The sequence below is a fragment of the Suricata suricatta genome, chromosome 12, assembly GCF_006229205.1.
Source record: "Suricata suricatta isolate VVHF042 chromosome 12, meerkat_22Aug2017_6uvM2_HiC, whole genome shotgun sequence".
Taxonomy (NCBI): Eukaryota; Metazoa; Chordata; class Mammalia; order Carnivora; family Herpestidae; genus Suricata; species Suricata suricatta.
Window position 1 is genome coordinate 366,524 of NC_043711.1, and position 10,944 is coordinate 377,467.

A 10,944-nucleotide genomic window follows, 5' to 3' on the forward strand; every position below is an offset into this window, starting at 1 on the left:
CGCTCCTGCTCGCGGCCGAGGGGCGGGCGCGGCGCACACGGTCGTCTGTGGGCGTGCGCATGCGCGGTGGACGTGTTGCAGGTGTATGTTCACCAGCTGATGGACGTTTGAGGTGTTCGCATGTTTTGGTTGCCATGCATCAGGCTGCTGTGAACATCGTGCATAAGCGTTGGTCGGGACCCCTGCTGCCCATTCTCTTGGGCACGTGCCTAGAAATGGAATTGCCGTGTGCAACTTTCTGAGGATCCACCAGACTGTCCCGTCTCAGTCCCAGGAGCCGAGGCGCGGGTCCCGATTTGCCCGCATCCTGGATAACACTTGGTATTTTCTGTCCTTCAGTCGAGCTGTCCTAGTGGGTATGCAGTGGTGTCTCATTGTGGCTTTGGTTTGCATTTCCCTCATGACTAATACATTTGTGCATCTCTTCACAGCTTATTGGCCTTTGGATACTTTCTTGGGAGAAGTGCCTATTCAACCTCTTTGCCTGTTTCTAAACTGGGTTGTCTTTTCATTGAGTTGTAAGAGTCCGTACATTCTGCATACCCAGCCTTGTTCTCTCTCCTTGGTCCCTGTCTCTTGCCCAGGTCCTGGGTGTCACAGCTCGGAAGACCCCGTCCCAACGACGGGAAGGTGAAGCCACTTCTCCGCGGCATCACCCAGCACAGGGGCTCCGCGGCCGCTCCCACCCACTTGTCAGACGCCCATACTGACGGCAGGTGAGTGCCCCCCGCCAAGGTTTCGCAGGTTAAAAATCCTGCAGGATGCTAAGTGAAGAGCTGGCCACAAAATGCCACACGGGGTCATTCCCCATGTGTGAAGCGACCAGACGGGCTCATCCACAGACAGGAGGGGGCTCGTGGGGGCGGAGCGCTGCGGAGCCACGGCCAGTGGTGGGGGCGGTTCCTTTGGGGAGGACGGGTTGTTTTAACAGTAATCGCAGCGGGGGCTGCACTTTTCTGTGAAGACACTAAAAGCCATTGAACTGGGTCCTTTAAGTGGGTGACCTGAATGACGGTGTTAGATCCCAGCGGAACTGTTAGGAAAGTAAATAGTGCCACATACACACCAGGGCCAGCAGGACCCGGTGCCTGGCCTGCTGCCTCCACAAGCCCAGCGGGCACTGGTGGGTTCTGCTGCACTCACGCTGGGGAAACTGAGGCCTGAGCCGGCATCGTGAGTGGCGTTCACGTTTTGTTACCATGCCGGGCGTCTACTTCATGTGCGCCACGTGTTGGGTCTTGGCAACAGTTAACTTCACCTGCACCCACACCTGGAGCCGTGGCTGATTTTTTACGGAGGGGGAAACTGAGGCATAGGGCGGGGCAGTTGCAGCAGTCCAGGCCCTGGGAGCAGTTGGTGGCTTGGTGGCGGAGGCCTTAGGCAACTTCCTGTTTTCCTGCTGGGAGGCGCTAGCCCCTGCCTGGGGTGGGGGATGCCTGGGGTGGAGGGCAGGCGTCTGCCATCCCCATCAGCCCCCAGCCCCCCCTGTCCCCTCGGGCTGGTTTTCTGGCCTCCTTTGCGAGCTCCCTCCCAGGGTGGGGGCAGAAGGTCGGAGGCCCTCAACCCGGTGTCTCTGCTCCATCCAGGAGCCCTTAGGGCCCCAGCCCCGATGCAGTGGGAGCCTGAGGCAGGGCGGTGGTCCCCAGGCAGAGGGGCTCCACCTGGAGCATCAACAGAGGCCTGACCCCCAGAAGAGTCTGGATGCCTGTTAGCATAGCTGGGAAGAGCCCCGGGGGGCGGGGGGATGGGGAGACGTAGCCCCTGTGTGGGGCCCACTGTCCTCGGCCTTGTCACACGGTCCAGTTATCCAGCCCTCTGCTGGTGGACAGTTGTTTCCAGATGTTTTTGTCATGACGGAATCACAATGAGCTATTTTGTGCATATTTCCCCTGCAGAAGTTTCTCCAGGGTGGTCACCACAACCAACTTGTCCCCCCCCCAGCGGAGTTAACACTGCCATCTCCCCACATCTGTACTGCCACTGGCCATCCTCACATTTCTTGCCACTTGTCATGCAGGAAACATTTCCGGGTTTTTCTGCGTTTCCCAGGCAGGTCCTGTGCCTTCGTGCCTTGGTTTACCGTCAGGACCACCGTCGTGGATCCACCAGTGCTCTGGCGGGGCTTCCAGCATGTGCGTCCTGCTTTCTGCCCGAAGCCCTAGGTCTGCGGCAGAACTCACCCCTGCCCTGGAGATTTGCAGACGACCGGCCTTGTGGCCTCAAGGCCCGACCTTCCCAGAAGATGCCTGATGGCGTTTGGAGACACCGCCTCCGATGCCAGGTCCCGGGTCCTGCTGACCGCTGCCTTCAGGGCACCCCCCCGGCCTCGCTCGCAGCCCCCCTTCACCTGGATGAGGAAGGCGGCCTCTGGGGCGTCTGTCCATCCTCTTCCCAGGTCACCCGCTTCCTGAAGAAAGCCCCCTTCTCTTTGCCGCCATTCCCTGTCCCTGGAGGGTTCATTTTCGAGCGATGAGCAGCTGAACCGGGTTCAGAACCGGCTGATTGATCGTTTCTATGAGGGAGGAACCGCGGTGCAGGTGCCGGGATCCGCCGCGGTGCAGGCTAAAGGGACCTGGCCGGTATCCCACGGCTGGTTACTGCCCGAGCTGGGGTCTGGACCCAAGTCACCGTACAGACCACGGTTCGCGCTGCTGCTGCGCCGGCCCGGCGGGGCCCAGCTCTCCCCCCTCCTGCCGCAGCTTCCTGTGCCGCTGGGCGGTGACGCCGGCCTCACCGCCACCACCACCCCCCATCCCAGTGGAAGCTGGCAGCAGGGTGGGGGACAGCCAGGATGAGGCCCCAGGATCGACTGTGGAATTGGAATTCGAGGCCGCGAATATTTGAGTACGTTAACCGTGTGGGAATCAGCATTTATTAAACACCATGTGCCAACCCCCGTCAATGGGGCTGGAGGCGAGGAGGACGAGACAGAATGGGGCCAGCCGTTCCCGTGCTCCCAGCGCCGTGGGCGGGGAGCCAGACACGTGTGAAGATGCGGGTGTGCCATTCTAGGCCGGGGATTGTCGGTTTATGTCCCACCTGGGCACCAAACAAACAGATAATTAAAAAAAAAAAATAGAGGTGTGCACAGGACATTGTGATTGCCTTTGGGGGCATGGCGCCTGACCCAGCCCCGAGCATCAGGAAATTCCTGAAGGTGGAGGCATCTGGGACCTGAACTTCAAGTAGGAGTTAATCAGGAAAAGGTGAGGGGAAAGCATGTGCAAAGGGCCGGGGGTTGGAACAAGATTTGTGGGTCGCAGGAGAAAGGCTCAAGTTGTCAGAGCAGCTGCCAGGTCAGTAATTCTGAGGTGCAGGTGGAGCAAGGAAGCTGGCCTGCCTCTCCTGTCCTGTCCAGGGAGATGGGGGCAGGGGCGGGGGCTTGTCGGTGACAGCCTGGCACAGGGCGTGGCCTCTTCCCCCTGGGCCTTGCGGCAGGAGCCCTGCAGGCTTCCCTGGAGCGCTCTCTTCCCAGACGAGGTTCCATTCGGAGCTCCCGTCAGCGCTGGCAAGCCTGGGGGCGCTGTGACCTCCCGCGGGCCCCAGCTCTGACCCGCGCTCGCCCCACCTCCCGCACGCGCCTGTGTCCTTGGCCCTTCATGTGCCCAGCACACCAACGGGCCTCCCTGCCCTTGGCCCGTGGCTGTGACCCTAATAAGTGATTCCTGGGGCGCCTGGGGGGGGTTAGTCAATTAAGAGTCCAACTTCGGCTCAGGTCATGATCTCATGGTTCGTGGGTTGAAGCCCCAGCTGCTTCTGATTCTCTGTCTCCCTCTCTCTCTGCCCCTCCCTGCTCATGCTGTTTCTGTCTCTCAAAAACAAATAAATGTTAAAAAAAATAATAATAAATAAATAATGAACGTTAAGAAGGGAGCCCCACTCTCTCCTCCGACCCTGATTCCTGCTTTGCTGGGGGGCGGGGGGCGCTCACGAGCACTAACTGGCATGGCGGCCTCCACTCTGAGGGGCCTGTGTTCACCGGATTCACTCGTAGTCCTGAGCGGCAGGGGCTGTTCTCCCCACCAGCCAGACGGAGGGGCCGCCAAGGCTCAGAGAGGTCGGGTGACTCCCCTGCAGTCACACAGCCAGTGTGAGCTTTGATTCCAAGTCTTCGAGATCCTCTTGACCAGCTCTCATGTGTGCTGCGAAGACCTTGTACAGCAAAGTCAAAAGTCACACAAGAAATTGGTCATAGACTATCTGCCCCTTGAGTCACAGAAGGCTGATGTGCCCGGGACAGAGAGGGCTGGAGTCTGTCACACGACAGACACACTCATATTACAATAATAAACATGAGTATACTTATATACTGTTTTACAGTTTATGAAGCAAAAGAAAATGTTCCTAGAATAACATATTTACATACTTACAAATGTATCCTTCGTGACAATAAACCTCATATAGAAACAGTGCCTAAGGCCACTAGCAGCCCTGTCGTTTGTAAAGGTGGAGGCTGTAAACAGACCGTTCACAGCAGAGCAACACACAAGCCTGTTGGCGATGCGGGAGCGCGCTCCCCCTGCTCCCCCTTCTTGATTCGACGGAGACACTGAGCAAACCCCCCCAGGAGACCCCGCTTTTTGACGACCAGAAGGGCACAAAGCTGCATGCGCCTGGGCGGCGCCGGACCTTCCCACGAGTTCCCAGCAGGAGCCCAGGGGTGCACAACTGCAGTTCACCCACCAGGGAGCCACTGCGCTTGGAAGGTGCGGGGTCCTCAGGTCACTGCCCTGAGGGGTCTTCACGGGACCGTGGAGACGCGGAAACCCCTGGGGTGCGTGTGGCGGGGGCGCATCCGTCGCTGGCTGGCTGAACGCCCACCCGCGGGGTGGGGCCGGCGAGAGGGCGCGGATGTGGAGACCCCCATCTTCCCAGCAGTGACTCTTTGCGCATCCTTTAGACGGTTGAACCATCGAGGGCGGAAGTTAAACTTAAAAATTAATAAATGAAAGAAGAGCAACACTGCGGCGTGCGCCAGCACCGCCTGCCCGGGATCGGCCGCGTCACTCGGTGTCTGAGCCGAACACCGGTCGGAAACTCCGGGGTCTCCCGGCAGCTGGGTGGGGGCTCCGTGCTTGCTGCCCCCGCGGAGGCATGAACCGGGCTCGCGGGGGGCCAGTCCTCTGCCCTGACCCCGGGCGTCCTAATGCCGCCCAACACCCCCGGAAGCCCCCAGACTGGCCCTCAAAGGTTAGTCGAATTGCCATTAACCCATTTGATAGATGGAGAGCATGAGGTCCAGACAGGAACGTCAGGGCCCAGGAACCTAGATTGGTCTGGGAACCCTGCCTGGACCCGAAAAAGATCAAGTAACTGCCTGCTCATTGTTCAGACACTGACATGACACTGGGGGGAAGACAGGGGCCCGGAGGCACTGCAGGCCGCCCCCCCCCCCCCCCCCCCCCCCCCCCCCCCCCCCCCCCCCCCCCCCCCCCCCCCCCCCGGCTCTCCAGCAGATGTCTGTGTCCGGTTTTCTTTCTTTTAGTTAAAGTTTTATTTAAATGCACTTCACATTCCATAGAGCTCATTCATTTAACAATTCAGTGGCATACGGTTCCTTCACAAAGTTGCACAACCACCACCTCTGATTCCAGAACATTCCACCGCCACCCGCAAAAGGAAGGCCTGTCCCTGGCAGCAGTCACACCCTTCCCCCTCCCCAGCCCCAACAAGCCCCTCCTGTCCGTGGACGAGCCTGTTCCGGACGATCACGTACGTGGACTCCCACCCCGGTTCCCTTCCGGAGCGCCGTGTGTTCGGGGTCCGTCCGCGGGGCAGCTGGTGCGTGCGCCTTGCTCCTGCTCGCGGCCGAGGGGCGTGCGCGTGCGCGGTGGACATGGTCATTTGTGGATGTGCGCGTGCGCAGTGGATGCATCCGAGTGACGTGCGCAGTGGACATGTGCCTCTGTGAACGAGCGTGTGCACGCTGGACACAGGCCTCTGCGGATGTGCGCATGCGTAGTAGACACGCTTCTCTGTGAACGTGCGCGTGCGCAGTGGACACGCCTGAGTGACGTGCATGTGCGCGGTAGGCACGTTTGTCTGTGGACGTGCGCATACGCGGTGAACACGTCGTGTTTGTCCCTTCATCCTTATTACACTCCTGCTTGTAGGAGGTAATCTAAGCCCTCTGAGGGAGGGCTGTTCTCATCATTCCCGCCAACACGTGGGGAAACTGAGGCTCAAGAGGTGGTATTTGCAGCCCAGAATCACAAAGCCTGGAAGAATTTGAACCCAGGCAGCAGGTGTATGTCTGCTCCCAGAAGAGCATGGGAATGAGGAGGGGCCAATGTGTGACCTGCCAGGAAGGGCGGTGGTGGTGGTGGTGATGGCGATGGTGACAGGTGACAGTGACAGGTGGTGGTGACAGGTGGTTGTGGTGATGGTACTGGTGGTGATGGTGACAGGTGACGGTGACAGGTGGTGGTGACAGTGACAGGCGGTGGGCCGAGCACTTTGCAGTCGTCCAGCCCGTCACTGCCCTGCTATCACTGACGCCCACTTCACAGGCGCGGAAGCGGAAGCAGGGGACCCCGGCGGTTGGGTGCAGCCGGCACCGGTGGGGACACATGGGGCGCATACTGGATGAGGTGGGCGCCCGGGGTGTCTGGACCAACTGAGGAGTCAGCCAATGTCCGTGGGAGGACAGGCGGGGTGGGGGTTGGGTGTCCAGCCCTGCTCTGTGCGGGCAGCAGTCCAGGGGGCGAACATTCCAGAAACAGGCCGTATGTGTACCAGAGAGGAGCCGGACTCTGCAGAGCTGCCCGGCCAGGCCCCGAGGTCAGTCCCTCAGCAGTAATCTGCATGGAGGCGGTGCCCAAGGACGCGGCGACCCGCCCCTGTGGCTCCTGCCGAGGAGTCACACAGCCCCCTCCTGGCGCCTCCTCTGCAGGCATCACAAGGGACAGGAGAGGCTGTGGGCCGCCCCCTGGCGGGGAGACACCGCTGGCGTCCAGGACCAGATGGGACTACTCTCCAGGTGCAAGAGTCCCCCGGGACGGGGACCGACCAGCCTGCGCCCTGGCCCTGTTTCCTGCGAAGCCGGGGCGGCACAGCTGGGGATTCTGGACTCCTCTGCGAGTGCGAAATCATTTCAAAATGAAACGCTACAAAGCATTTCTTTTTTTGTCCCCAAGTTTGGTGAGTTCTCTCTGTTTCTGTACGTTTGCACTTCTCATAATGAGTCCGTTATAAATAAATACATACTATCTCCTGCTCAGCAGGCCTCTCCCTCCGGCCCTGCAGCCACTGGCAGAGGGCCCTTCCCCCTGGGGGCGGCCGGGCGCTGTGGGGACGGAGCAGATCCCTGGACCCCACCCCCTCAATGCCAGGAGCGCCCCCCCCAGCTGTGTCCCAGACGTTCCTGGGGGCACAATCACTCCAAGCAAGAGTCCCTGCCTGGGAAGGAAAAGTGAATCTCTGATAGGTAAGTGGGGCAGACCTGTCTCCGAGGGTCTCAGGAGGGCGCACGGCTCCTTGGCCCCCACCACCTTTCCTGTCCCTTCTGTCCCCAACTGAGTGGGGCTCACCCCAGCCCCTAGACATGCAGGCCAATCCTGCTCTGCTGGGGCCACAGGGCCCCCGAAAGTGGTGGAGTGCGGGGTGGGGCAGGGGTCAGTCTGAGAGATGCCTCTGGGGGGGTCAGGGCTCCTGGCCCAAGCACCTCCATCCTCCCTGGCATGGGCCTCTGACCCCAGGCTCCCTGTGGCCCCAAAGGTACAAGGACGAAGTGAGGACAGCAGCCCAGGTGTGGGACAGCCCCAGCAACCTCCCCAGTTGGGGCTACAGAGATGGCGGCAGGCAGGGTGACCCGAGAACCCCTGCCCGGCCACGGCCACGGCCTCTGCAGCCCTGGCCCTCACACCTTCCTTGCTGGCGGTGTGTCGGGCCACACGTCCACCTGTCTGGGCGCTGCTGGTTCTGGGGGAGTGTCCACTCCAGCCAGCCGGTCCAAGATGCTCATGGCAGAAAGAGGACCTGAGGCAGGACCTGGGCAAGACTCTGCCTCTTGGGTGCTTAATGCCCCAGGGGGAGGGCAGGAAGACAGACGGGGGGGGGGGTCTCCGGACTATTCGATTGTTTCCCCATCTGTAAAATGGGCAAACTGAATGCAAACCGTCAGCCGCCGAGCCTCCGCTGGCACAGTAAGTGCTCAGTAAGTGTGTGTGGGCGCACGTGGGCGCGTGGGCAGCCGAGAGATGTAAGTGCTAGAGGGGACAGGAGCCAGAGGCTGTCTAGAACCTTCATCCTGATGAAGATGTTCCATGCCTCAGTTTGCTCATCTGCAAAATGGGTCACCTCACCAGCTTCCCCCCGTCCTTAGAAACCTCCCTGGCCTTCAGGACCGGGTGCCGCCTTCCCCAGGGAAGCTTCTGAAATAGTAAGGATCCCAGCTGCCAGGCTCTCTGGCCCCAGCAGTGGCTGCCCGCCAGGCCCGGCCCCTGCGCTGTAAGCCACAGGACACCCATTTTGCAGATGGGGAGACAGAGGCTCAGAAAGGTCCTATGCCAGGGTCGAGGTCACACTGTAGCTCACGGCCCTCCTTGGCGGGCATCCCTACAAACTCCATGCTGCCCACTGCCCACTACCAGGGGACCTATGATCGCATGGAGGCGGCCCTGCCCTGGGTCACCCGCTCCTTCCCCCTGCCCAGCCCTCCCATTCCAAACTGGGCGATGCCCTTGCCCTGTTCTGCACCCCGACGCGGCCCCTCCCCCTGGTGTGGGCACAGGCTCCGGGAGGGTTGGGCTGAAGCCAGGTGTCCTGACCCCAGGCCCAGCATGTCTCTTGTTGGCATCTCAGGGCCAAGGGTGCAGACCAGACTGTCAGGACGTCCTGGGGCTGCCGGGGGGCCTGTGCTTCGGGGTCTCACGGGGCAGGGGGCACCAGGGAGTGTGGGGCAGCCCAAGTGACGGGCACCTTGGTCCCTCGGGAACTCCATCCTGGTGAGTGCAGCGCCCGGCTCTCCACCTGCACACCCCAAGCCCACCAGCCCAAGGTCAGCACCACTCACCTGTTTGAAATCAACTACAGTCCAGGACGCAGAGCAGAAGCTTGAAGACATTTCCCTCCAACAGACGGGTGGGCAGAGCCAGCAGGCCTGTGGGATGCTTGCCGTTCATCCTGCAGTAAACACTTATAAGGTGCCTGCTGTATACGAAGCCCCATGCAGATGCTGGGACACAGCCTGGTATACAGCAGGCTTGGTGGGAAGGCCCAGAATCACCCTTTGGGCACACGGGGCCCTCCGCCCACCTCCCGGCCCGGCCCTCGTGGCCCCCGGCTGCCTCACCCAAGCCCTGGCGCCAGCCTCACGCTACTTGGTGCAAAGCTGCCCCTCCTTTGGTTTACCGTTGATCCTCAGGCTACACTTCCCTCAGCTCTACCTTCCCCCCTCCTCCTCCAGCACTGCCCCCTAGGGACAGAGGCAGGATCTGCAGGGCCCAGCAGAGGACCAAGAGTACAGTTGGTTTTGGAAGTGAATTAGGGTACCAGTGACAAACGACCCGGAGAGGGACCTCATGGTCGCAGGTCGCTGGAGGAGGTAGCTTCCTGCCAGCGTCGGCCGGCCCCAGCTGGACCTCCCAGCCACCCTCCATGCCCAGGTCAGAGGGGCCCAAAGGCCCTGTGGCCACGGAGTGCGTGTGTGCAGGCCTGGTGGGTGCGTGTCACAGCTCCGGCATCTGCTTTGCCCACGCCCACCCAGCTCCCAGCACCTGGGGCCTTGATCCGATGGCCAAGGGACTGCCAAGAGGCCCAGGGGAAGGAGGGCGGGCGCCAGAGGAGCCAGAATCGCGCCTCTTCCCGCTGAGCCGCTGCAGGCTGGACGGGCGGCCTCAGTGGGCTGGCGTGAGCGGTGGCCCTGGCCCCCAGGGTAAAGTGGGCACTCGTGTATCCAGCAGCCTTCGCGGGTCTGGGGGCCCTCCCACCCTGGGGGCAGGTGTGGGTGGCCAGCTGATGTTTTTCAGAGAGCCACACCCGGAAGCCAGGGGTCCAAGTATACAGTAGGAGGCCAATGAACACCTGCTCCCCTCTGGCGTGGCCCTATCTCCCTCCTTGTCCACGGTCCTAAAGAAAATTCCAGACTCAAAACATTTTACCCTAAGTGGCATGAGGCCACCCCCAGTCTGCTCTCCCTGATGCAGCCATATCCTGGCCACCTCACCCGGCCTGGGTGACCGACCTGTCCCCCCCCCGCCCAGGGGACTCAGCGGCCGCACTCTGTGGTCCAGGAATGACCTTCCCACTAGGGCCCCAGCTGCTTTGCTCCGCCTCCCGCGCGGCAGGGGCTGAATGAGCAGTGCAGGGGTGAGGGCCACCCCCCCCCCCGCCGGGGCTCCAAGCACAAGGCCACAAGACCCGGCCTGGGCACTTGGACACAGGACGGGCAGCCTTTCTCCAGGGACCTTCTGTGCCCACAGACAGCCCTTGGCACCCCCCCGGGGGGCCCTCGGGAGCCAGGCTGCGGTGTGTCCGTCCCACATGGGGAGAGCGGCCCAGGGCTGCTCGTTTGAGCCCCAGCTTGGGATGGGGGGTTGGTGAGCGGCCGGGAGAGGCTGGGGGTCCGGGTCACGGCAGCCTCGCTGCCAGGATGATGCAGACATGGGTGATAATCCAGCCCTGCCAGTGTGACACCGGTGTAGTCGATGCCCAGCTCTGTGACTCAGTTTTTTGTCTGGAGTCACCCCAGACATTTCCCAGAGCTGCACGAGGAGCCCCACCCGGCCCGCAGGGACGTGACCTCGTGTCTGCCCCTCGTGACCTTATGTCCCCCTCGTGTCCCCACCTCGGGGGCTGCTCTGGGACCAGGCTGTGATGACATGGAGTCCCCAGGCCTGTGGGGCTCTGGATCCAATCAGGGGCCGGCACAGGGGTGATTAGGGAAGCTTCCTGGAGGCGGTGGGGGGGCCTGAGCTGAAGGCCGGCGCTTGGTTGGAGCCCCGC